Source organism: Manacus candei, unplaced genomic scaffold (assembly GCF_025592945.1).
Source record: "Manacus candei isolate 608988 ecotype Guabito, Panama unplaced genomic scaffold, ASM2559294v1 h1tg000025l, whole genome shotgun sequence".
NCBI classification, from domain to species: Eukaryota; Metazoa; Chordata; class Aves; order Passeriformes; family Pipridae; genus Manacus; species Manacus candei.
Window position 1 is genome coordinate 22,971 of NW_026138073.1, and position 22,880 is coordinate 45,850.

Genomic DNA, 22,880 nt, shown 5'->3' on the forward strand with positions numbered 1-22,880 from the left:
AATAAAACCAGGAGAGGAGTCTAAAAAAATGAAAAACGGGAGAAGAGCCTAAGAATAATAAAATCAGAAGAGCCTAAGAGAATTAAAAACAGGAGAAGAGCCGAAGAGAAATAAAACCAGGAGAGGAGCTTAAAAAAAATTAAAACCAGGAAAAGAACCTAAGAGAAATTAAAATCAGGAGAGGAGCCTGAAAAAATTAAAAACAGGAGAAGAGTCTAAGAGAAATAAAATCAAAAGAAGAGCCTAAGAGAATTAAAATCAGGAGAGGAGCCTAAAAAAATTAAAATCAGGAGAGGAGGATAAAAAATTAAAATCAGGAGAAGACCTTAAGAAATGAAAACAGGAGAAGAGCCTAAAAAAATTAAAATCAGGAGAAGATTCCAAAAAAAATTAAAAACAGGAGAAGAGCCGAAGAGAATTAAAAACAGGAGAGGAGCCTAAGAGAATTAAAAAGACGAGAAGAGCCTAAAAAAATATAAAATCAGGAGAAGAGCCTAAAAAAATTCAAAACAGGAGAAGAGCCTAAGAGAATTAAAATAAGGAGAGGAGCCTAAATAAATTAAAATCAGGAGAGGAGCCTAAAAAAAAAAAATCAGGAGAAGAGCCTAAGAGAATTAAAGTCAGGAAAACACCCTAAGAAAAATTAATATCAGGAGAAGAGACTAAGAGAATTAAAATCAGGAGAAGAGCCTAAAAAAATTAAAAACAGGAGAAGAGCCTAAGAGAAATAAAATCAGAAGAGCCTAAGAGAATGAAAAACAGGAGAAGAGCGTAAGAGAAATAAAACCAGGAGAAGAACGTAAAAGATTTAAAAGCAGGAGAGGAGTCTAAAAAATAAAATCAGGAGAAGACCCTAAGAAATAAAATCAGGAGAAGAGCCTAAGAGAAATAAAAGCAGGAGAACAGTCAACAAAAATTACAAACAGGAAAAGAGCCTAAAAAAATAAAAATCAGGAGAAGAGCCTAAAAAAACTAAAAACAGGAGAAGAGCCTAAGAGTAATTAAAATCAGGAGAGGAGCCTAAAAAATTAAAAGCAGGAGAAGAGCCTAAGAGAATTAAAATCAGGAGAGGAGCTTAAAAAAATTAAAATCAGAAGAGGAGTCTAAAAATTTAAAATCAGGAGAAGAGCATAAGAAATATAATCAGGAGAAGAGCCTAAGAGAATTGAAATCAGGAGAAGAGCCTAAAGAAATTAAAAACAGGAGAGGAGCCTGAAAAAATTAAAATCAGGAGAAGAGCCTAAGAGAAATAAAATCAGGAGAGGAGCCAAAAAAATTAAAATCAGGAGAGGAGCCTGAGAAGAGAGCAAGAGAATTAAAAGCTGGAGAAGAGACTAAGACTTATAAGCAGGGGACGAGAGTGAGAGAAGTAAAAGCAGGGGACGAGAGTGAGAGAAGTAAAAGCAGGAGAAGTGACTAAGAGAATGAAAAGCAGGAGAAGTGACTAAGAGAATGAAAAGCAGGAGAAGTGACTAAGAGAATCAAAAGCAGAATAAGAGACTAAGAGAATCAAAAGCAGAATAAGAGTAGCAAGAGAAATAAAAGCAGGATAAAAGAGTAAGAGAAAAAAAAGCAGGAGAGCAAGAGAATTAAAAGGAGGAGAAGAGAGCAAGAGAATTAAAAGCAAGACAAGTGACTAAGAGAAGAGATTAAGAGAAGTGACTAAGAGAAATGAAGGCAAGAGAAGAGAGATGAAGATGAGCAAGGGAAAGAAGGGAAGAGAAAAACAGAAAAGACTACATGACAGAAAATAAAGACAGGAGCCAAAGAGGGGGAAAACCCCCTAAGAGGGGAAAAGTCCCCAAACCTTTATTGCAACTTTATTGAATGACTTATTGTGACCTTGTGAAATACACAAGGCTAGTACAGAAGTTACAACACAGGTTAGTATCCAAGTTACCACACAGGACAGCATACAAGTTACAATACAGTTTACAACACAGGTTAGTATCCAAGTTACCACACAGGACAGCATACAAGTTACAATACAGTTTACAACACAGGTTAGTATCCAAGTTACCACACAGGACAGCATACAAGTTACAATACAGTTTACAACACAGGTTAGTATCCAAGTTACCACACAGGACAGCATACAAGTTACAATACAGTTTACAACACAGGTTAGTATCCAAGTTACAACACAGGACAGCATACAAGTTACAATACAGTTTACAACACAGGTTAGTATCCAAGTTACAGCACTCCCTCAGGAACGTGGTTCCTGGGAAGGCTCAAAAATCAAAAAATCATCCTGCCTGGCAAAACCCGGGTCCCGGGATGGCCTGCACCCAAACTTTGGCGATGAACATTGCCTCGCAGACCGGTCGGGACCTAGGAAAAAAAAACCCAGCAGGGGGGGAAAAAAAAAAAAAATCCCCCAGTTGGGGTTTTTTATTCTAAAGCTAAAATGGTGTAAAAAATCCTGAAAGAGAAACAGCACAAACAGCAGGTTAGAATACTACATTACAGGGACCCAGTCCCTCCATCCCCACACCTCCACCCCTCCCTTAAGCCGCAAGCCAGCCCTGAATATCGGTGTACACTGAAAATGCTGCCTCGGGAACGGGGTTCCCGGGAAGCCTCAAAAAAGAAAATATCATCCTGCCTGACAAAACCCAGGTCCCGAGTTGGCCTGTGCCCAAACATTGGCGATGAACATTGCCTCGCAGACCAACTGGGACCTAGGGAAAAAAACCTCAGTCGGGAGGAAAAAAAAAAATCCCCCAGCTTGGGCTTTTTTATTCTAAAGTTAAAATGGTGGAAAAAATCCTGAAAGAGAAACAAACACAAGGTTAGAGTACTACATTACACGCACCCAACCCCTCCATCACCACACCCTCACCCCTCCCTTGAGCCGCAAGCCAACCCTGAATATCGGTGCAACCTCAAAATGCTGCCTTGGGAACATGCTGGTTCCTGGGAAGCCTCAAAAATGAAAAAATTGGCCTGCCTGAAACCAGGTCCCGGGTCGGCCTGTGCCCAAACCTTGGTGATGAACATCGCCTCGCAGACCGGCTGGGACCTGGGAAAAAAACCCCAGCCAGGGGAAAAAAAAAAAAAAAAAAAACCCCGGCTGGGGTTTTTTTATTCTAAAGCTAAAATTATCTAACAACAACCTGAAAGAGAAACAACACAAACACAAGGTTAGAATACTACATTACACACACCCAACCCCTCCACCACTCCCTTAAGCCGCAAGCCAGCCCTGAATATCGGCGTACGCTCAAAATGCTGCCTTGGGAACGGGGTTCCCGGGAAGCCTCAAAAATCAAAAAATCATCCTGCCTGACAAAACCCAGGTCCCGGGTCGGCCTGTGCCCAAACATTGGCGATGAACATCGCCTCGCAGACTGGCTGGGACCTAGGAAAAAAAACCCCAGCAGGGGGGGAAAAAAAAAAAAAACCTGGTTGGGGTTTTTTTATTCTAAAGCTAAAATGGTGGAAAAAATCCTGAAAGAGAAACAAACACAAGGCTAGAATACTACATTACACACACCCATCCCCTGCATTGCCACACCTCCACCATACCCCAAAGCCGCAAGCCAACCCTGAATATCGGCGTACACTCAAAACGCTCCCTTGGGAACGTGGTTCCCGTGGAGCCTCAAAAAAAAAAAACTCCAAAAAGAAACAAATTGCCAAGCCTGACAAAACACGCATGCCGCTCATGCCCGAGCACACCCCTCACAGCATTACAAGACAGTATCAATGACAGAATATCAAAAGCAAAACAAAGTAAGGTACAAAGTTATACAATTCCTAACTGATGCACAGCAATACAACACTATGACATTCACATACAGAGCAATACAACTGCAAATATAGAAGTATACCAGACAGAACATTACATGGCAATACAAGTGACACGACATAAAAAGTGCTACAAACAAAGGCGCAACGATACACAATTCCTGACACACGGAATGTGACGCCGTGACGTTCAGATACGGACCGATACGACTACAACTATACAAGTGTATGATACAGAGTGGTACAAGGCAATACAAATGACAACATAAACGGCGGCTGGACTTTTCCTATTCTGGTTGTAAAATACAATAACTACGCCTAAGAAGCAACCTGCAACACTAAATAAACATATATGATGCTACACGATGCAGTCCAGAAGTCATTGGGCAGGGACTCCCCGTGGCTCTCAGAAGTTTCCATCGATGATCGCTCGGACGATCTCTCCCCGGTCGCCGGAAGTTCCGGGAAAACCGATGCCGTCTTTCACCCCAGGAACCTGAGTCTCCTTTGGGTGGCTGTAAGATAAAAGGGAAGGGACTCTGAAGTGTGCCTTCTGTGACCTTGGATTTACCCCCAAACTGAGCCTATACATTTTATAAGCCCAAAGACCCCTGACAAATGCCCATACCATAGACACTGTTTGCTACTCTACCTAGCTGTGACTCTATACACCCAAGCAGGGCATCGCAAGACAATCCTGCCCACAGACTGTCTAAGGGAACTGACATGTTGATGTGAGACTGAGCAATATTCTATCTACCCACTGATCCACGTAGCAGGGCAGAGCAGTTCCAGGCTGACCCCAAGTGAGACACCCCATACCTGTGATGACACACACCATGTGACACAATTAAGAGACAAAGGACACAAACATGGAGGAGACAAAGGACGTGACACAGACCGGAACTGCTCTGCCCTGCACACGGGAATCCAATGATACAAAGTAAGCCCTTCCTTTGAGGTCTCTAAATAACCTGCTACAGGACACCCATTGCACCATACTAATTGCAAAAATCCCTCCGGGCAATGCACATACTTGCCCCGACTCCCAACCCCTCTCTGGGTCTTTGCCCTGCACTTATCTTTCCGAGACCCGGGGTTGTGAATCCATCTTCAATGCACAGGAGGGGCACCTGGGTTGGCTCAGAGGTTCCTGTTGTCATGAGAGTACTCGAAATCAACTGTGAAAAAGAAAACCATACACAATATCTGAGTAGTGTGGCACGGGGCTGGAACCCCAGTGATCCCCCTACTCACCATCACCGAGGCCCTGACCGGAGTCCAACACTGTGGTTGTCACCTTCCGGGATACCTGAGTGAGTGAGACACAAAATTCGAAGGCATCTCTAAAGCTGCAGTGAATCCCCGCTCCTCCTGCTGCCTCCCCAACTCACCTAGAAAGCTCCTCTCTCTTCAGCTCCTCCCAAGATCGCCCCTGCAAATGAAATGGGTAAATGCTCAAACACCGAGCTCTCAAACATTAGGGATGGTTCACAAGGAAAGCCAAAAACCTCTAAACCCCATCAGACTGCACGCCGAAGCGTTGCTACACACTGTGAAGTGGACAGACGGCCGCTGCAAGACAACCCAGACATGGAGGCTTGTGCTGATGTACTGCCTCATACTGGCTATCTCGGGCTCCTTTAGCTTGACCTCTGATCGGATGGACCTTCGGCACCTTCAGCAGACGGGCAAAGGGTTGTGCATCGCCTAGAAAAAAAATTAAACAGTTACAACATATATGCAGAGATTGACCACATAGATGACATCCTAAAACTAACTCCAAATTCGGCTGGGGAGTAAAATTCTCACCTCGCTCGTCTCCCTGCTGAGCCACTACACCTCGAGACCGATTGGGCCCCATCTGGAAAATAAAGAACAAAAAGGCACAAGATAAAGGACTCCTACGGCTAAAACTGACATCCTTCATCCAACACCCAAGACAACCTTCTTCCCAGGTTGCTTCAGCTTGTTTCAGTCTGGGGTACACTGTGTCCACTTATCTGAAAAAAAACAACAAAAAACAAAGGGTTAGTCAGGTCACCCACATGGTCTCTGAGACCTTAACCACTTCAAAGAACTCATTTCCACTAAGCAAGTGAGAACTCTGACCACAGCATACAAGAATACAAATGACAACCCAGCTTCAAGGTCCTGCTATCCAAGTACCATCAGCTCCACAACACTCAGCTATAATGATTGCACACGAGTTATGGACACCTGCTCCATCCGGCAGGACCGTACAGCCATTAGCTTGACTGACTAAGGCAACTGACATGTTGATGTGGGACTCTGAGCAATATTCTATCTACCCACTGATCCACGTAGCAGGGCAGAGCAGTTCCAGGTTGACCCCAAGTGAGACACCCCATACCTGTGATGACACACACCATGTGACACAATTAAGAGACGAAGGACACAAACATGGAGGAGACAAAGGACGTGACACAGACCGGAACTGCTCTGTCCTGCACACGGGAATCCAATGATACAAAGTAAGCCCTTCCTTTGAGGTCTCTAAATAACCTGCTACAGGACACCCATTGCACCATACTAATTGCAAAAATCCCTCCGGGCAATGCACATACTTGCCCCGATTCCCAACCCCTCTCTGGGTCTTTGCCCTGCACTTATCTTTCAGAGAGCCGGGGATGTGAATCCATCTTTGATGCAGAGGAGGGGCACCTGGGCTGGCTCAGAGGTTCCTGTCATCCTGAGAGTACTCGGAGTCAACTGCAAGAAAGAAAACCAGACACCATATCTGAGTAGTGTGGCACGTGGCCCCAGCCCCGATGATCCCTCCACTCACCGGCACCAAGGCAGGTCCTCGTGTCGCTGGCTCTGACCAGACTTGGACAATATGCTGCCACCTTCCAGGATACCTGAGTGAGTGAGACACAAAATTCGAAGGCATCTCTAAAGCTGCAGTGGATCCCCGCTCCTCCTGCTGCCTCCCCAACTCACCTAGAAGGCTCCTCTCTCTTCAGCTGCTCCCGAGATCGCCCCTGCAAATGAAATGGGTAAATGCTCAAACACCGAGCTCTCAAACATTCAGGGATGGCTCACAAGGAAAGCTAAAAACCTCTAAACCCCATCAGACTGCACGCCGAAGCATTGCTACACACTGTGAAGTGGACAGACGGCCGCTGCAAGACAACCCAGACATGGAGGCTTATGCTGATGTACTGCCTCATACTGGCTATCTCGGGCTCCTTTAGCTTGACCTCTTATTGGATGGACCGCCGGCACCTTCAGCAGACGGGTAAAGGGTTGTGTATCACCTAGAAAAAAAATTAAACAGTTACAACATATATGCATAGATTGACCACATAGATGACATCCTAAAACTAACTCCAAATTCGGCTGGGGAGTAAAATTCTCACCTCGCTCGTCTCCCTGCTGAGCCGCTATGCCTTGAGACCGATTGGGCCCCATCTGGAAAATAAAAACCAAGAAGGCACAAGATAAAGGACTCCTACAGCTAAAACTGACATCCTTCATCCAACACCCAAGACAACCTTCTTCCCAGGCTGCTTCAACTCGTCTCGGTCTGGGGTACACTGTGTCCACTTATCTGAAAAGAAAAAAAACAAAACAAACAAAGGGTTATTCAGGTCACCCACATGGTCACTGAGACCTTAACCACTTCAAAGAACTCATTTCCACTGAGCGAGTGAGAACTCTGACCACAGCATACAAGAATACAAATGACAACCCAGCTTCAAGGCCCTGCTATCCAAGTACCATCAGCTCCACAACACTCAGCTATAATGATTGCACATGAGTTGTGGACACCTGCTCCATCCGGCAGGACCGTACAGCCATCGGTTCGACTGTCTGAGGGAACTGACATGTTGATGTGAGACTGAGTAATATTCTATCTACCCACTGATCCACGTAGCAGGGCAGAGCAGTTCCAGGCTGACCCCAAGTGAGACACCCCATACCTGTGATGACACACACCATGTGACACAATTAAGAGACAAAGGACACAAACATGGAGGAGACAAAGGACGTGACACAGACCGGAACTGCTCTGCCCTGCACACGGGAATCCAATGATACAAAGTAAGTCCTTCCTTTGAGGTCTCTAAATAACCTGCTACAGGACACCCATTGCACCATACTAATTGCAAAAATCCCTCCGGGCAATGCACATACTTGCCCCGACTCCCAACCCCTCTCTGGGTCTTTGCCCTGCACTTATCTTTCCGAGACCTGGGGCTGTGAATCCATCTTCAATGCACAGGAGGGGCACCTGGGCTGGCTCAGAGGTTCCTGTTGTCATGAGAGTACTCGAAGTCAACTGTGAAAAAGAAAACCATACACAATATCTGAGTAGTGTGGCACGGGGCTGGAACCCCAGTGATCCCCCTACTCACCATCACCGAGGCCCTGACCGGAGTCCAACACTGTGGCTGTCACCTTCTGGGATACCTGAGTGAGTGAGACACAAAATTCGAAGGCATCTCTAAAGCTGCAGTGGATCCCCGCTCCTCCTGCTGCCTCCCCAACTCACCTAGACAGCTCCTTTCTCTTCAGCTGCTCCCAAGATTGCCCCTGCAAATGAAATGGGTAAATGCTCAAACACTGAGCTCTCAAATATTAGGGATGGCTCACAAGGAAAGCCAAAAACCCCTAAACCCCATCAGACTGCACGCCGAAGCATTGCTACACACTGTGAAGTGGACAGACGGCCGCTGCAAGACAACCCAGATATGGAGGCTTGTGCTGATGTACTGCCTCATACTGGCTATCTCGGGTTCCTTTAGCTTGACCTCTTATAGGATGGACCTTCGGCACCTTCAGCAGATGGGCAAAGGGTTGTGCAACGCCGAGAAAAAAAATTAAACAGTTACAACATATATGCAGAGATTGACCACATAGATGACATCCTAAAACTAACTCCAAATTCGGCTGGGGAGTAAAATTCTCACCTCGCTCGTCTCCCTGCTGAGCCGCTACACCTCGAGACCGATTGGGCCCCATCTGGAAAATAAAGAACAAAAAGGCACAAGATAAAGGACTCCTATGGCTCAAACTGACATCCTTCATCCAACACCTAATACAACCTTCTTCCCAGGCTGCTTCAGCTTGTTTCAGTCTGGGGTACACTGTGTCCACTTATCTGAAAAGAAAAAAAAAAAAAAAAAGGGTTAGTCAGGTCACCCACATGGTCTCTGAGACCTTAACCACTTCAAAGAACTCATTTCCACTAAGCGAGTGAGAACTCTGACCACAGCATACAAGAATACAAATGACAACCCAGCTTCAAGGCCCTGCTGTCCAAGTACCATCAGCTCCACAACACTCAGCTATAATGATTGCACATGAGTTGTGGACACCTGCTCCATCCGGCAGGACCGTACAGCCATCGGTTCGACTGTCTGAGGGAACTGACATGTTGATGTGAGACTGAGTAATATTCTATCTACCCACTGATCCACGCAGCAGGGCAGAGCAGTTCCAGGCTGACCCCAAGTGAGACACTCCATACCTGTGATGACACACACCACGTGACACAATTAAGAGACGAAGGACACAAACATAGAGGAGACAAAGGACGTGACACAGACCGGAACTGCTCTGCCCTGCACACGGGAATCCAATGATACAAAGTAAGCCCTTCCTTTGAGGTCTCTAAATAACCTGCTACAGGACACCCATTGCACCATACTAATTGCAAAAATCCCTCCGGGCAATGCACATACTTGCCCCGACTCCCAACCCCTCTCTGGGTCTTTGCCCTGCACTTATCTTTCAGAGAGCCGGGGATGCGAATCCATCTTTGATGCAGAGGAGGGGCACCTGGGCTGGCTCAGAGGTTCCTGTCATCCTGAGAGTACTCGGAGTCAACTGCAAGAAAGAAAACCAGACACCATATCTGAGTAGTGTGGCACGTGGCCCCAGCCCCGATGATCCCTCTACTCACCGGCACCAAGGCAGGTCTTCGTGTCGCTGGCTCTGACCAGACTTGGACAATATGCTGCCACCTTCCAGGATACCTGAGTGAGTGAGACACAAAATTCGAAGGCATCTCTAAAGCTGCAGTGGATCCCCGCTCCTCCTGCTGCCTCCCCAACTCACCTAGAAGGCTCCTCTCTCTTCAGCTGCTCCCAAGATCGCCCCTGCAAATGAAATGGGTAAATGCTCAAACACTGAGCTCTCAAACATTTAGGGATGGCTCACAAGGAAAGCTGAAAACCTCTAAACCCCATCAGACTGCACGCCGAAGCATTGCTACACACTGTGAAGTGGACAGACGGCCGCTGCAAGACAACCCAGATATGGAGGCTTGTGCTGATGTACTGCCTCATACTGGCTATCTCGGGCTCCTTTAGCTTGACCTCTTATAGGATGGACCTCCGGCACCTTCAGCAGACGGATAAAGGATTGTGCATCGCCGAGAAAAAAAATTAAACAGTTACAACATATGTGCAGAGACTGACCGCATAGATGACATCCTAAAACTAACTCCAAATTCGGCTGGGGAGTAAAATTCTCACCTCGCTCGTCTCCCTGCTGAGCCACTACACCTCGAGACCGATTGGGCCCCATCTGGAAAATAAAGAACAAAAAGGCACAAGATAAAGGACTCCTATGGCTCAAACTGACATCCTTCATCCAACACCCAAGACAACCTTCTTCCCAGGCTGCTTCAACTCATCTCGGTCTGGGGTACACTGTGTCCACTTATCTGAAAAGAAAAAAAAAAAACAAAGGGTTAGCCAGGTCACCCACATGGTCACTGAGACCTTAACCACTTCAAAGAACTCATTTCCACTAAGCGAGTGAGAACTCTGACCACAGCATACAAGAATACAAATGACAACCCAGCTTCAAGGCCCTGCTGTCCAAGTACCATCAGCTCCACAACACTCAGCTATAATGATTGCACATGAGTTGTGGACACCTGCTCCATCCGGCAGGACCGTACAGCCATCGGTTCGACTGTCTGAGGGAACTGACATGTTGATGTGAGACTGAGTAATATTCTATCTACCCACTGATCCACGTAGCAGGGCAGAGCAGTTCCAGGCTGACCCCAAGTGAGATACCCCATACCTGTGATGACACACACCATGTGACACAATTAAGAGACGAAGGACACAAACATGGAGGAGACAAAGGACGTGACACAGACCGGAACTGCTCTGCCCTGCACACGGGAATCCAATGATACAAAGTAAGTCCTTCCTTTGAGGTCTCTAAATAACCTGCTACAGGACACCCATTGCACCATACTAATTGCAAAAATCCCTCCGGGCAATGCACATACTTGCCCCGACTCCCAACCCCTCTCTGGGTCTTTGCCCTGCACTTATCTTTCCGAGACCTGGGGCTGTGAATCCATCTTCAATGCACAGGAGGGGCACCTGGGCTGGCTCAGAGGTTCCTGTTGTCATGAGAGTACTCAGAGTCAACTGCAAGAAAGAAAACCAGACACCATATCTGAGTAGTGTGGCACATGGCCCCAGCCCCGACAATCCCTCTACTCACTGGCACCGAGGCAGGTCCTCATGTCACTGGCTCTGACCAGACCTGGACAATGTGCTATCATCTTCTGGGATACCTGAGCGAGAGAGAGAAACAATTAGAAGGCATTTCTAAAGCTGCCTGCTCCTCCTGTCTCCCCCCCCGACTCACCTCCAATGCTCATCTGCTCCCAAAGGTTACCCGGATGGCACCTGCAATCAGAAAAGCTCAGTGCTTCATTGCTGATCCTTTTAACACTCAGAGATTACCTACAAGGACAGCTCCGGGGCCAAACCGTGTCCATCTCCTCATTGTGAGTTGGCTTCGGCCCTGTCAGGCTGTCTACATCTCCTGCAAAAAAACCCCAGAGGCAAATGTGAGTACTGAGATACTGCCCAAGAGTTTGCTGCCCCCATGGCAGTTTCTGTCTGACACCCCTTGACCGTGACCTCTTACAGGCAGGGTCCCCATCACGTTGGACTGTACGTCAGAAGTCGGTGCACTGCCTGGAAAACAAAAAAACAAGTATGTACACAGATTCACCAAAAGTACACCGCCTGCAAAAAAGCATCTAATTTTGTCCTGCAGTCCCTGCTCACCTTCCTCACCAGGTTTACCTTCCTTCTGGTGCCTATCGTCTGCTGGGCCGGTGGCTCTGCATCTTGAAAAAAAACCACAAAAAACCAAAACTAAACCACCAAACCATCCAAATGATCAAGTAAACCTAGGGCCAAAAGTCATGTCTTGGCTCTGACCTCACATGAGAACCCACCTTCTGACTCTGCTCCTCCAGCCTCTTCTGTTTATCTCTGCTTTACATCCAGTCCCTCTGACACTGCATAGAAATGAGTTACCAAAGTCAGCCATATAGATGGAGGGACCTTAACTGCTGTGCAATTCTAATTTCTCCTTAGACAAGCCATCTGGGGTCCAAAGACAGCCTGCACAAACAAACACTGACCTAACTTTAAGGCCCTGCCCTCAGTGGCTAAGCCTATCCACAGGTTAACTGGAAAGTCTCCTTTCTACTCCACCTACCCCCAAGTCTACACTGCAGGGCAGAGCAGTTCCAGGTCCAACACAAACTCCAAGGACACATTTCCCGACAAGTGCTCTGGTGCAATGAGGAGAGAGAACTCTGAGAAAGGACACCATGATTGTGAATTTTAAGACACAAAACACAGACTGGACAAAGGACACGACACAGACCTGAACACCTCTGCCCTGCACATTCTACTCCAGTGATGAAAAGTAAACTGCTCCTCCTATGTGTGCCAAGGGCCTGTTAGGGCAGACCCTTTCCCCTGTGCTCATTTGAAAATCCCTCCCTCCTAACCATAAAACTGGACCCAGCTCTCATCCCCTCTCCAGGTGCTAGTCCTCCACTTATCTTTCCCACAGCCGGGGATGTGAATCCATCTTCCATGTAAAGGAAGGACACCTGGCTGGCTCAGAGGGTCCTGTGATCCCTGACTCGGTCGGCTCCGAGAAAGAAAACTGGAATTGAGACAAGAGTTCAGCAGCACGTGGGAGATAACCCCGCAATTGGCTACTCACCATCCCCTGAGCTGAGAGGTTCTCGGGCCACTGGCTCCGACCCCAGTCGGAGGCTGCTGCCGTCACCGTGTGCCGTACCTAGGGGAGTGAGAAAAAAAGTTACGTGGTGTGTTTGAAAGTAAGGGAGACCCCAGCACCTCCTCGCTACCTCCCCGACTCAACCTCAATGCTCCTCCTTTGCCAAACACAGGCTGGATGGCACCTGCAACTGGAAAAGGTCCAGCCTTAATTGATGACCCTCGTAGTACTAGGAGATTATTCACAAGGACAGCTGAAGACCATCAAACCTAACTGGCAGGTGGCTGTGGCCCTCTGAGGCTGCACACATTCTCTGCAAAGTAAAAAAGCCAAAGGCAAATGTACACACTGAGATACTGCCTGAAAGGATGGCTTTCCTGGGGTAGCTCCTACCTACCTCTCCTCCACAGTGACCTCTTACCAGCAGGGGCCCTGAAGCACTGGACTGTCTGTTAGAAGGTGGCAGAACCCCTGGAAAACACAACAAACAAAGCATGTGCACAGATTCACCACAACACCTGTAAAAGACCATTTACTTCTGTCCTGGAGTCAATGCTCACCTTGCTCACCGGGACTCACCCAGATCACCTCCCCTCCGGTGCCTAGAGCCTCCTGGGGCCAGGGCTCTGCATCTGAAAACAAAGAAAAAACAAACCCAAACAACAAAATCCTTAACACAGCGAGTAAACGTGGAGCCAAAAGCCACATCTTTGTGCTGATGTCAGGTGACCACCCACCTTCTTGCTCTGCTCCTCTGGCCTCTGTTCTGTTCAACTCTGCTTTACACCCCGTCCCTCTGACATGGTAAAGAAACCCTAACTAAAGTCACCCAGATATATGGGGAGAGCTCAAAGAGTCTCCCTTCTCTTTAGGCAAACCACCCAGGGTCACTGCCTGCAGCCAAAGACTGCAGCTGTAATCACGCAGAATATCTGGGTGAACGAGAGGAAAACTTAAGTGGCACATCTGAAAAGTCAGTGGATGCCTTCACAGGCATTTAGGGGGCTCCTGGACACTGCTTTCCACCCATACTACCTTCAAAACACCCCTGGCAATTCCTAAGCTGACACCCAAGCCCTTGCTCCATCTCTGGGCTGTAACCCCCCACTGACTACCTGCAAACCTAGGTGTCTGTAGCCATCCTCAACACAGAGCAGCTTCACCTCGGGATGGGATAACACTTGTGAAAAAATACCAAGCTGCAGTTGAAATGATCAGGAGATTTCAAAAGACGCAAGGCTCCTAAGGAAAAGAAAACAAGATAACAAATTACAAAAGTACCTTACCGACACAGCACACAAAATTATTAAATTTAAAAACCTTGCATTTGAGTGTAATCCTCTTCATTGCCATATATAGCTCTGCTATATATTTTAAGACTTTACTGTCTGAAAAGCATAAAGCTTTTATCATGCACATCTGACCTTCCACAGACAGCTCCTTTCCCCTTTCAGTACAAAATTATTTTCATGGAATCACTCAATAGGAACTGCCCAGGAACCCCAGATTGTTCTTTCCAGAACAGAAAATAAACAGAGGAAAGGAGCTTTGCACAAGTGTAACATACTCCAGAACAGACCTGATTTTAGTTTTACTCTTTGTGTTCAAATATTCCATAGAAAAGCTTCAGCAGGAGAGCTGGCACATTCCCAAGAGTATCCTGAAAGTCCCTTTCACAAGGGGCATAGGAAAATCGCAGTTATATGAGTCCCTTGTGCCTGCAGATGCCTGGGGATCCTCTCCATCCACCTTGTGCTCTCCCAACAGCAGAAAGGGTGCTGAGACAGGAGGAAGGAAACCTTTAGCATAAAGCTGGGAATGAATCTAAAGCTTCCTTTCCTGGGGAGCTTTGTGAAGTCTGCAGATGAGAAAGGGAAAATTTGCATCTCCTTTGGTACAGGTGTCAACAGAGGCTAAAACATTTTGCCTTTTTCAGACAACTGTGCCCTTTTTGGCTCCCTGGCAGCTCCAATGGCACCAGAACCCCCTTCCTGCACACCCACGGCTGTCACACTCAGGCACCCACACACCTTTTCTCCAGCCCACACGTGGCCAACATTTCCTCACCCTGGACATCCCAAGGGGAGTATTTTTGCTAGAGAGCACAGCAACCCACCTGTCCTTGCAAACTGCCTCCCTGCAAAAAAGGAATCATTTTTCCTGGACACTTCCCCCACAGTCAAGGTCTTTTAAAACTGTGCCGAGACCACACCAAAGATGGTGACCGTGGCCCAGAAGTCCGCCCTCACGCCACACTCAAGATGGCGCCACCAGGACCGGAACTTAGCCGAGGCCACACTTAAGATGGCGGCCTCCAAACCTGGAGGTTTGGAGGCCAAAACCTCCACCAAACCTGCTCAGGGTCCCTCCCAGCTTCTGCCTGTCCTTGCATTTAAAGGCATGGGCACATTCTATCTTCCAACAGCAAACCCCAGCTCCTCACTGGGAGTATAAGCCCTGCTCTTACCTGGACAGACTCCCGGGCTCAGCACAGCTGTGGGTCATGGAGCAGCTTCCCAAGGCCGTTCTCTCTCCCAGTAGGAAGCACAACTAGCCTCCACACCAGGGGAAACCACGAGCGAGGCTGCAAATGGACACAGAACGAGCAAAAAGCATTAACGTAGCACAAAAAAACCAAGTTAAAGCAGTCTTTGCCTCATAACCCTGCACGGGGAAAGGGTTTGGAATTTCAAAGCAAAACCTGAGACACCCAGAGAGCACAGGCCCCACAGCCATGCCACGGCTCTCCCCGGGGTTACCCGGCAGGTAACGGGCTTACCCGGCCCCCGCTGCCCAGCACAACGCGCACCTAAACGCCCCCCAGCTCCCCCGGTCCATAAACCCAGCGGACAAGGCGTCTCACCTCCGCAGCCCGGGCAGCAGCTGGGCCGCGCCCTCACACAGCCGGCCACTAAACGCCCCGTCGACGCTTCTATACCGCGGGCCGGCAGCGCTGCCCAATCAGCACTCGAGCGCCTCCGCCCAATCCCAGCCCGCCTGGCCCTGAGGCACCCCCCCGCCCGCTCAGCCCGACCCCGCCCCTCCGCGCGGCCCCGCTCCCCGTTCCCTCAGCGCGCCTCCCGCCGCAGCCCCGGCAGGCGCTGCTGGAGCCGGGGAAGGGCGGGTGGGAGCTCCGCGGTCACGGCCCGTCTGGGAGCTCACCCGGGACAAGGGGACCGAGGCGGGCAGCGGGGACGGCGGGGTTCTTGGGGGCGGGCAGGGCGGGGCCGGGCGGTGGGGCCGGCGCGAGCCGGGGGGCGGGCCTGGGCGAGTCTAGGGGCGGGGCCGGCGCGATCCCGCGGCGCTTCGCTCTGGGCTCTGGGGTTGTTCCGGGCTGGTTTTGGGGGACTGCGCACACGCTGCCCTGGTCACAGCCCCGCCCCAGCTCGCTGCACTCCCCCCACCCCTTGCTCAGCTCCGCGGGGATTTGTGCCTCCTCTAAAGGTGGCAAATGTCTGCAAAGCCAGTCGGGAAGCCAGAGAGCTGCAGCCCCCGGGCCCCGCCGCGGCTTCCCCGCCCTCACCCGGCACCTCCCGCACGTCCCGCCCCGCAGCGCCGCTCCCGCTGCCGCACTCGAACACAAGGAACGAACCCCCGTGCCCCCAGCACAGGCCGGTCCCTCCCCGGCAGCCTCGGCAGCGCCGGGAGCGGCCGCAGCCCCCAAGGACGGGCGGGGCGCGCCGGGAGGGGCCGCGCGGGGCGGGGGCGGGTCCCGCGGCTGCGACCCCGCGGGGAAGGGACCCCCGGGCCGGCCCCGTCCGGCCCCGCCGCTGGCCCTGCTCGGCCACCGCCCCTCGCCCACAGTTTTAACGTTAGAGAGCCAAGTTTAATCCAGAGCGCTGCAAGCTCCCAAGTGCAGGGGATTTCCATAGACTTGTTATTTTTCTCTTTTTAATGACCACATGGCTAAAGTCAGGGAAATACAATCAGCATTCCCTAAACACCATCACTTCTACATCCACCTGCGATCAGGGGCCGATGGGCAGCATCCTGGCCTGGACGGGCTGCAGGGATGGTGGGAAGGCCACTGTTCCCCAGGTTTGAAGGACTCTGGCCATGATCCCCGGCCCGTGGACAGAAAGCCCAGAGCCAATGGGAACTCCAGCCAGCTGCAGGCAGATGTTACTCTGTCCCAGTTTGCCAGGGGTGGGCACGAAGGTGCCCTTCCCCGTTCGGAAGTGGAAGTCGTCCCCTGTGCAGAGCCCGCTCTGATCCTCGGCCTCGTGGGAGCCAATTCCCTTGTCCCAGCCCACTTCCTGCAGAGAAGAAAGGGAAAGATTGCACATAAGGGAGACATTCTTCCCTGGGAGGGTGGGGAGGTGTCCTGGCACAGAGAAGTTGTGGCTGCCCCATCCCTGGAAGTGGCCAAGGCCAGGCTGGATGTCTATTAGAAGGTGTCCCTGCCTGTGGCAGGGGGTGGAAGCAGATGATCCCTGAGATCCTTTCCAACCCAAACCACTCCAGGATCCCAGGATGATTCCATGCTCTCTCTCTGCATTTATTTGGCATCATTTCCTCTCAAAAACAACATCTGCGATTTAGTTGATTGCTAAAGCCATCATTTTAAAATCATCTCAGGAATCCAAAGGGACTGGAAAACACACACAAATCATTCCTGCACCCACCAAATCATTAGGAATTGGAACCCCATTCCCCCATCTCTCTCCTTGTTCTTCTTGGCTGGAAAACCTGATGATCCCCACTGGCTACTTTTAGGCTGCTTTTCTTCCACAGCTCCTTTCCTCCCGGCTGAAACCTCCTGGCATCTTCAGGGCTTATCTGGAGGGAAGCCCCTCTGAAGTATTTCCTCTCGTGGCAATTCTGTGGGATGAAGAAGTAAAAAAAGCACATCAAGAGCTCCTTCTCCCCCCTTCCCTCGCAAACACCCTCCCAGTTTGTCCTTGGCAGCTCCATCCCCCCGGCAGCCTCACCCGACGCTTCGGCTCCGCTGGGAAAGGGACAGCAAGTGCAGAAGCAAGTTCAGTGCTGGGCAGGGGCTCCCTGGGGAACGGCACTTCGGTGCTTTAGTCCGTGGCCTTTCCTGCTGCCCTCCCTCCTGGAGGCAGAGGATGACCCGTCCCTTGTTTCTCCCACGCTGGCAGACCCAGGTCCTGCTCCTTTGGCCCCACTTTTCTTAGCAGACCCAGCATCATTTCCCAGGGTCCCCAGGAAACTTCTGCACTCGACCCATTGCTAAGTGCAGAGCACAGGGCGAGGGAAGGACAAATTTCTCGGCACCCAACCCCTAAAATTTTCCTTCTCCGCAGCACGCTCCCGTTCCCGCTGTCTCTGGAGGTGCCCGCACGAGTCCTCCTTCTCCCAGCACCTAAGAGAATGTCCTTTTCAACCAGGTCCTGCTTACCGTCATCCAACAAAACACGCTGACAACGTTTTTCACGATGCCAGTGGAGAGATATTAGAGCACACTGCACAGGGAACCCGAGGCTGCCCCATCCCTGCAAGTGTTCCAGGCCAGGCTGGATGGGACTCGCAGCAACCGGGGACAGTGGAAGGTGTCCCTGCCCACGGAAGACAGGCTGGCCTTTGAAGGTCCCCTTCAAACCAAATCGCTCTGGGATTCCCCTCCAAAATCACTCCCAAAGAGACACAGCAATCAAAGCAGAGGGACTGCACTCCCAGCTTTTCTTACCTGCAGGCACACACAGCACAGCACGTTGGACATAAAAGCCACAGGGTTAGTCCTGCCAGAGGCGTCCGGCACACCCACGGCGACCGAAGGAAAAGAGGGAGCCTGGGAACACGGAGTAAAAGACACCTTAATTAGGACTACACTGAGCCATAGCCAGGTCATTCCCACAGACAGCTTCACCGTCCAGTCGTCCAAAAAGCACTCACCGAGGCCTCAGGTAGGATGGTTCCTGACGCTGACCAGGTGAATACCTCCCTGGAAGCCCACTCTGCTCCTGCCAGGCACTGGGGCTCACCCAGAGGGGCTTTGCCAAGCATCCAAGGGAAATTAAAATTACAGCCTGGGCAAAGGCGCTTCCCGCAGGACCGCTCCTGGCCAAGGCCACCGGTCCGTGCAAGTCAGACCACTGACCACCCAGGGCTGGGGATTTTCAGGGGCACGCTTCCAGCTTTTATTCTCCAGAAACTCCAGTTCTTTCTGGCGCCGCTTACCAGAAAGTCTTCCCCTGTTGGAAGAGGTCACTTTAGTCTTTCGAGGGGCCAGATTGCCAAAGCCCGGCCAGTCCGTTCCCACGAGGAAAGGTAGCTTTGTCTTGTACAAGATACTGGGGGGGGGGGGGGGGGAAGAGACACAAAAGTTTAATTTAAAAGAACTGCCTAGAATAGAAAGCAATTCAAACATAAGGCAGACAAGACTCGTGCAAAACTGAATTACATTGGACTTCAAAGGAGAATTCTTTCCCTCTGCACCTAAGAGAATGTCAATTTTCACCCAGGTCCCGCTCACCATCGTCACACAAAACGTGCTGACAAAATTTTTCACGATGCCAGTGGAGAGATAGCAGAGCACACTGCACAGGGAACCCGAGGCTGCCCCTGGATCCCTGCAAGTGTTCCAGGCCAGGCTGGATGGGACTTGGAGCATCCAACCGAGGATGAGAGGGGAAGGTGTCCCTGCCCACGGAAGACAGGCTGGCCTTTGAAGGTCCCCTTCAAACCAAATCGCTCTGGGATTCCCCTCCAAAATCACTCCCAAAGAGACACAGCAATCAAAGCAGAGGGACTGCACTCCCAGCTTTTCTTACCTGCAGGCACGCAGCACAGCACGTTGGACATAAAAGCCACAGGGTTAGTCCTGCCAGAGGCATCCGGCACACCCACGGCGACCGAAGGAAAAGAGGGAGCCTGGGAACACGGAGTAAAAGACACCTTAATTAGGACTACACTGAGCCATAGCCAGGTCATTCCCACAGACAGCTTCACCGTCCAGTCCCACAAAAAGCACTGACCTACCAGGGCCTCAGTTAGGATGGCTCCTGACGCTGACACCTCCGCTTGCTCTGGGGGGTCAAGAATAACATGCCTGGGAAGAAGTCACCCCCAACAACAAAAAGGGAAAATTAGTGAAGCACGGGGTCCTCTTCTGACTAGATTGCCACCAGCATTCCATAGCAAATGCCACGACTATTCTGTTACAGAGGAGAAAACCCTGTTCTCCCAAACAAACAGCGAGGAGATTTATGGGCACGCCTGAACATTTCCTGTGAGGAACTTTTTGTAACTAAGGAGCAGGTGCTATCTTGAGTTGAAGGCACCAATTTGACAGACACTTAGGACAGCAAACTCTTCAGCAGAGCAATTAACTGCTGCCTATTTGAACAGCAGGGGAGAGAAAATGACAGTCGAAGGGAAGACAAGAAAAGCAGAACTGGAATCAGCAGACTTTTCTTCCATCTCTCCCGAGAAAGTCTAGTTTGTCTGTTCTAATAATTCTATGTCCTTTTCTACATGAAACTTACACCAAGGCTGAAAAAAACAACTAGAAAACACGGAGAGAAGCTTTTTGGAATTTCACGGGATTTTCCCAAACCGATGCCAGAAAAGCAGAACTCGGTAGAATGTACTCACCTCGAGGCCTTTGGTCTTTTTTTCCATAAGCTTCGTCACCTGATTGAAAAAGCAGAGTAGACTCGGTATTTAGGCTCCCAACAGGAAAACCTCCCCTTCGTTTCCTAAAAGAAACTACATTAATTTGCACAGCTGCAGGCGCGTCTCCAGATGTTAAAGCCTTTCAGCTTTTCAGAGGGTGAGAATGCCCTGCTAAGGAAGGCTGCAAAATGCTCGGAGCCTGCACAGGTCCAAGAGCCCCTTGATTTTGTCTGTGTTCCAGTCCCTGGCTAAAGAAACGGCAGAACAAGCGCAGTTGTTCCTTGCCTCTTCCCTAAGAGGTTTGGCCAGGTGCTGGGCCAGCCCGGGCACTCCGGGGGAAGGCCAGTAGTGCCCAAGCAGCGCCGCTTTGCCAGGGGCGTCGCTTGCAAGAGCGCCGCCGAGCGCCGGGCCCTGCCTCACAGTCGCCGCCTGGCGGACACGGCCGGGAGCGGCACTGCAGCCGCGCGCCCCCCCCCTTGGCGAGACCCGCGGCGCCTTTCGCGCGTACGGGCCTTTCTTCCCTAAAACCTGCCCTTGCCTAGAAAAAGCTGAGCAATTCACAGAGTTGCTGTTTCCAGCCCAGCTTCCCAAAGGATTTCTCTCTCCCGGCAGCACAGACAGGGTCCCCGAGGCAGCGCAGACCCTCCCCGCGGGGGGGTGTGGTGCGTGTGCAATGCCAGGGCACATCCGAACCCTCCCCTGCGGCGGCACGCAGGTGCAAGTTTCTCCGCAGAGGCGAGCAACTTGCCTGTCGCTTCCCCGGCCTGCAGTCCCCGATGGCCGCCGGAGAGGCAGAAGAGCGCCCGCGCCCCCCCCTCCGACACGCCCAGCTTACCCCGGGGCCGATCTCCGTCGGATCTGCCGGCGTGGGTCGCTTCCGGGGGGGGGGAAGGCGGCGGCGCAGCCCCGATAGCATCTCCAGGGCACGGCGGGAGCGGGAGCGGGGGCGGGGGCGGGAGCGGGAGCGGGGCCGGGAGCGGGGGCGGGAGCGGGAGCGGGAGCGGAGTGGAACGGGACGAGTGGGCGGCGCGGCGTGGGCGGGTGGGGTCCTGAGACGGGGGCTGCCCGCGCCAGTGCCTGCTGCCGCCCACGAACCTGCCGCCCGCGCCCGGCGCCGCCGAGCGCCCCGCCCTGCCCCCGCAGCGGGAAGCGGCGCGGCGAGACGGCGCTGCGGGCGCGGGGCGGGGGTCCGGGTCGCGGCGGAGGTCAGGCAACAGGATAAACGCCTCTCTGAGGCGAGGGGGCCTCTCGCCGCCATCTTTAGTGTGGTCGTCCCGGTCCTGGCGGCGCCATCTTTACTGTGGGCTTGGCGGACTTCTGGGCGGGGCTTTGGAGGACTTCCGGTCGCTCTCTACTTCCGGTGACCGACTTTACCCAAATTAGCGTCCCTCCTCGCTAATTTCTGCGCTTTCACTCCAAGAAATCTTCACGTTATTCCCCCCACACACACCCCGGGAGAGACGGGAGACCGCGAGTCCCGCTCTGCCGCCGGAACCGGCCCTTAACTCGAGCAGGGAGCGCTGCACCGGCACGAGAGCCACTGCGCATGCGTCGCCGGTCCCTCTCCTGCCTGCCCTTACTTACCACGTGATCGCCGGCGTCTAGCCAACGACTGTGCATGCGTTGTTTAATATTTTTTCAATGCAGTTTTTGCTTTCCGTCAGCAGGTGGCAGTATTTCATATCAGATATATGTGCAATTCCTTTTCTGTGTCACCAGATGGCAGTGTTGCTATGCGATTTTTTACTTATTGCCTTTTTTTTGTTTTATAACCGTATTTGTTGATGTAGTTCTTTTGGGAAATCGGATAATTGGCTTGTAATTGCTGAGCGGTTTGAAAATTTACTGGTGTAATTAGGCTCTTCTCCTGGTTTTAATTCTCCAGGCTCTTCTCCTAAGAGAATTAAAATCAGGGGAAGAGCCTAAAAAAAAAAAAATGAATATCAGGAGAAGAGCCTAAAAAATAAAAATCAGGAGGAGAGCCCACGAGAATTAAAATCAGGAGAAGAACCTAAGAGAATTAAAATCAGGACAAGAGCCTTAAAAAAATTAAAATCAGGAGAAGAGCCTTTAAAAAATTAAAATCGGGAGAAGAGCCTTTAAAAAATAAAAATCAGGAGAAGAGCCTAAGAGAATTAAAGTCAGGAGAAGAGCCTAAGAGAAATAAAACCAGGAGAGGAGCCTAAACAAATTATAATCAGGAGAAGAGCCTAAAAAAATGAAAATCAAGAGAAGAGCCTTAAAAAATGAAAATCGGGAGAGAGCCTAAAAAAAAAAAAAAAAACAGGAGAAGAGCCTAAGAGAATTAAAATCAGGAGAAGAACCTAAACAAATTAAAATCCGGAGAAGAGCCTAAAAAAACTAAAATCCGGAGAAGAGCCTAAAAAAATAAAAATCCGGACAAGAGCCTAAAAAAATAAAAATCAGGAGAAGAGCCTTAAAAAATAAAAATCAGGAGAAGAGCCTTAAAAAATAAAAATCAGGAGAAGAGCCTAAGA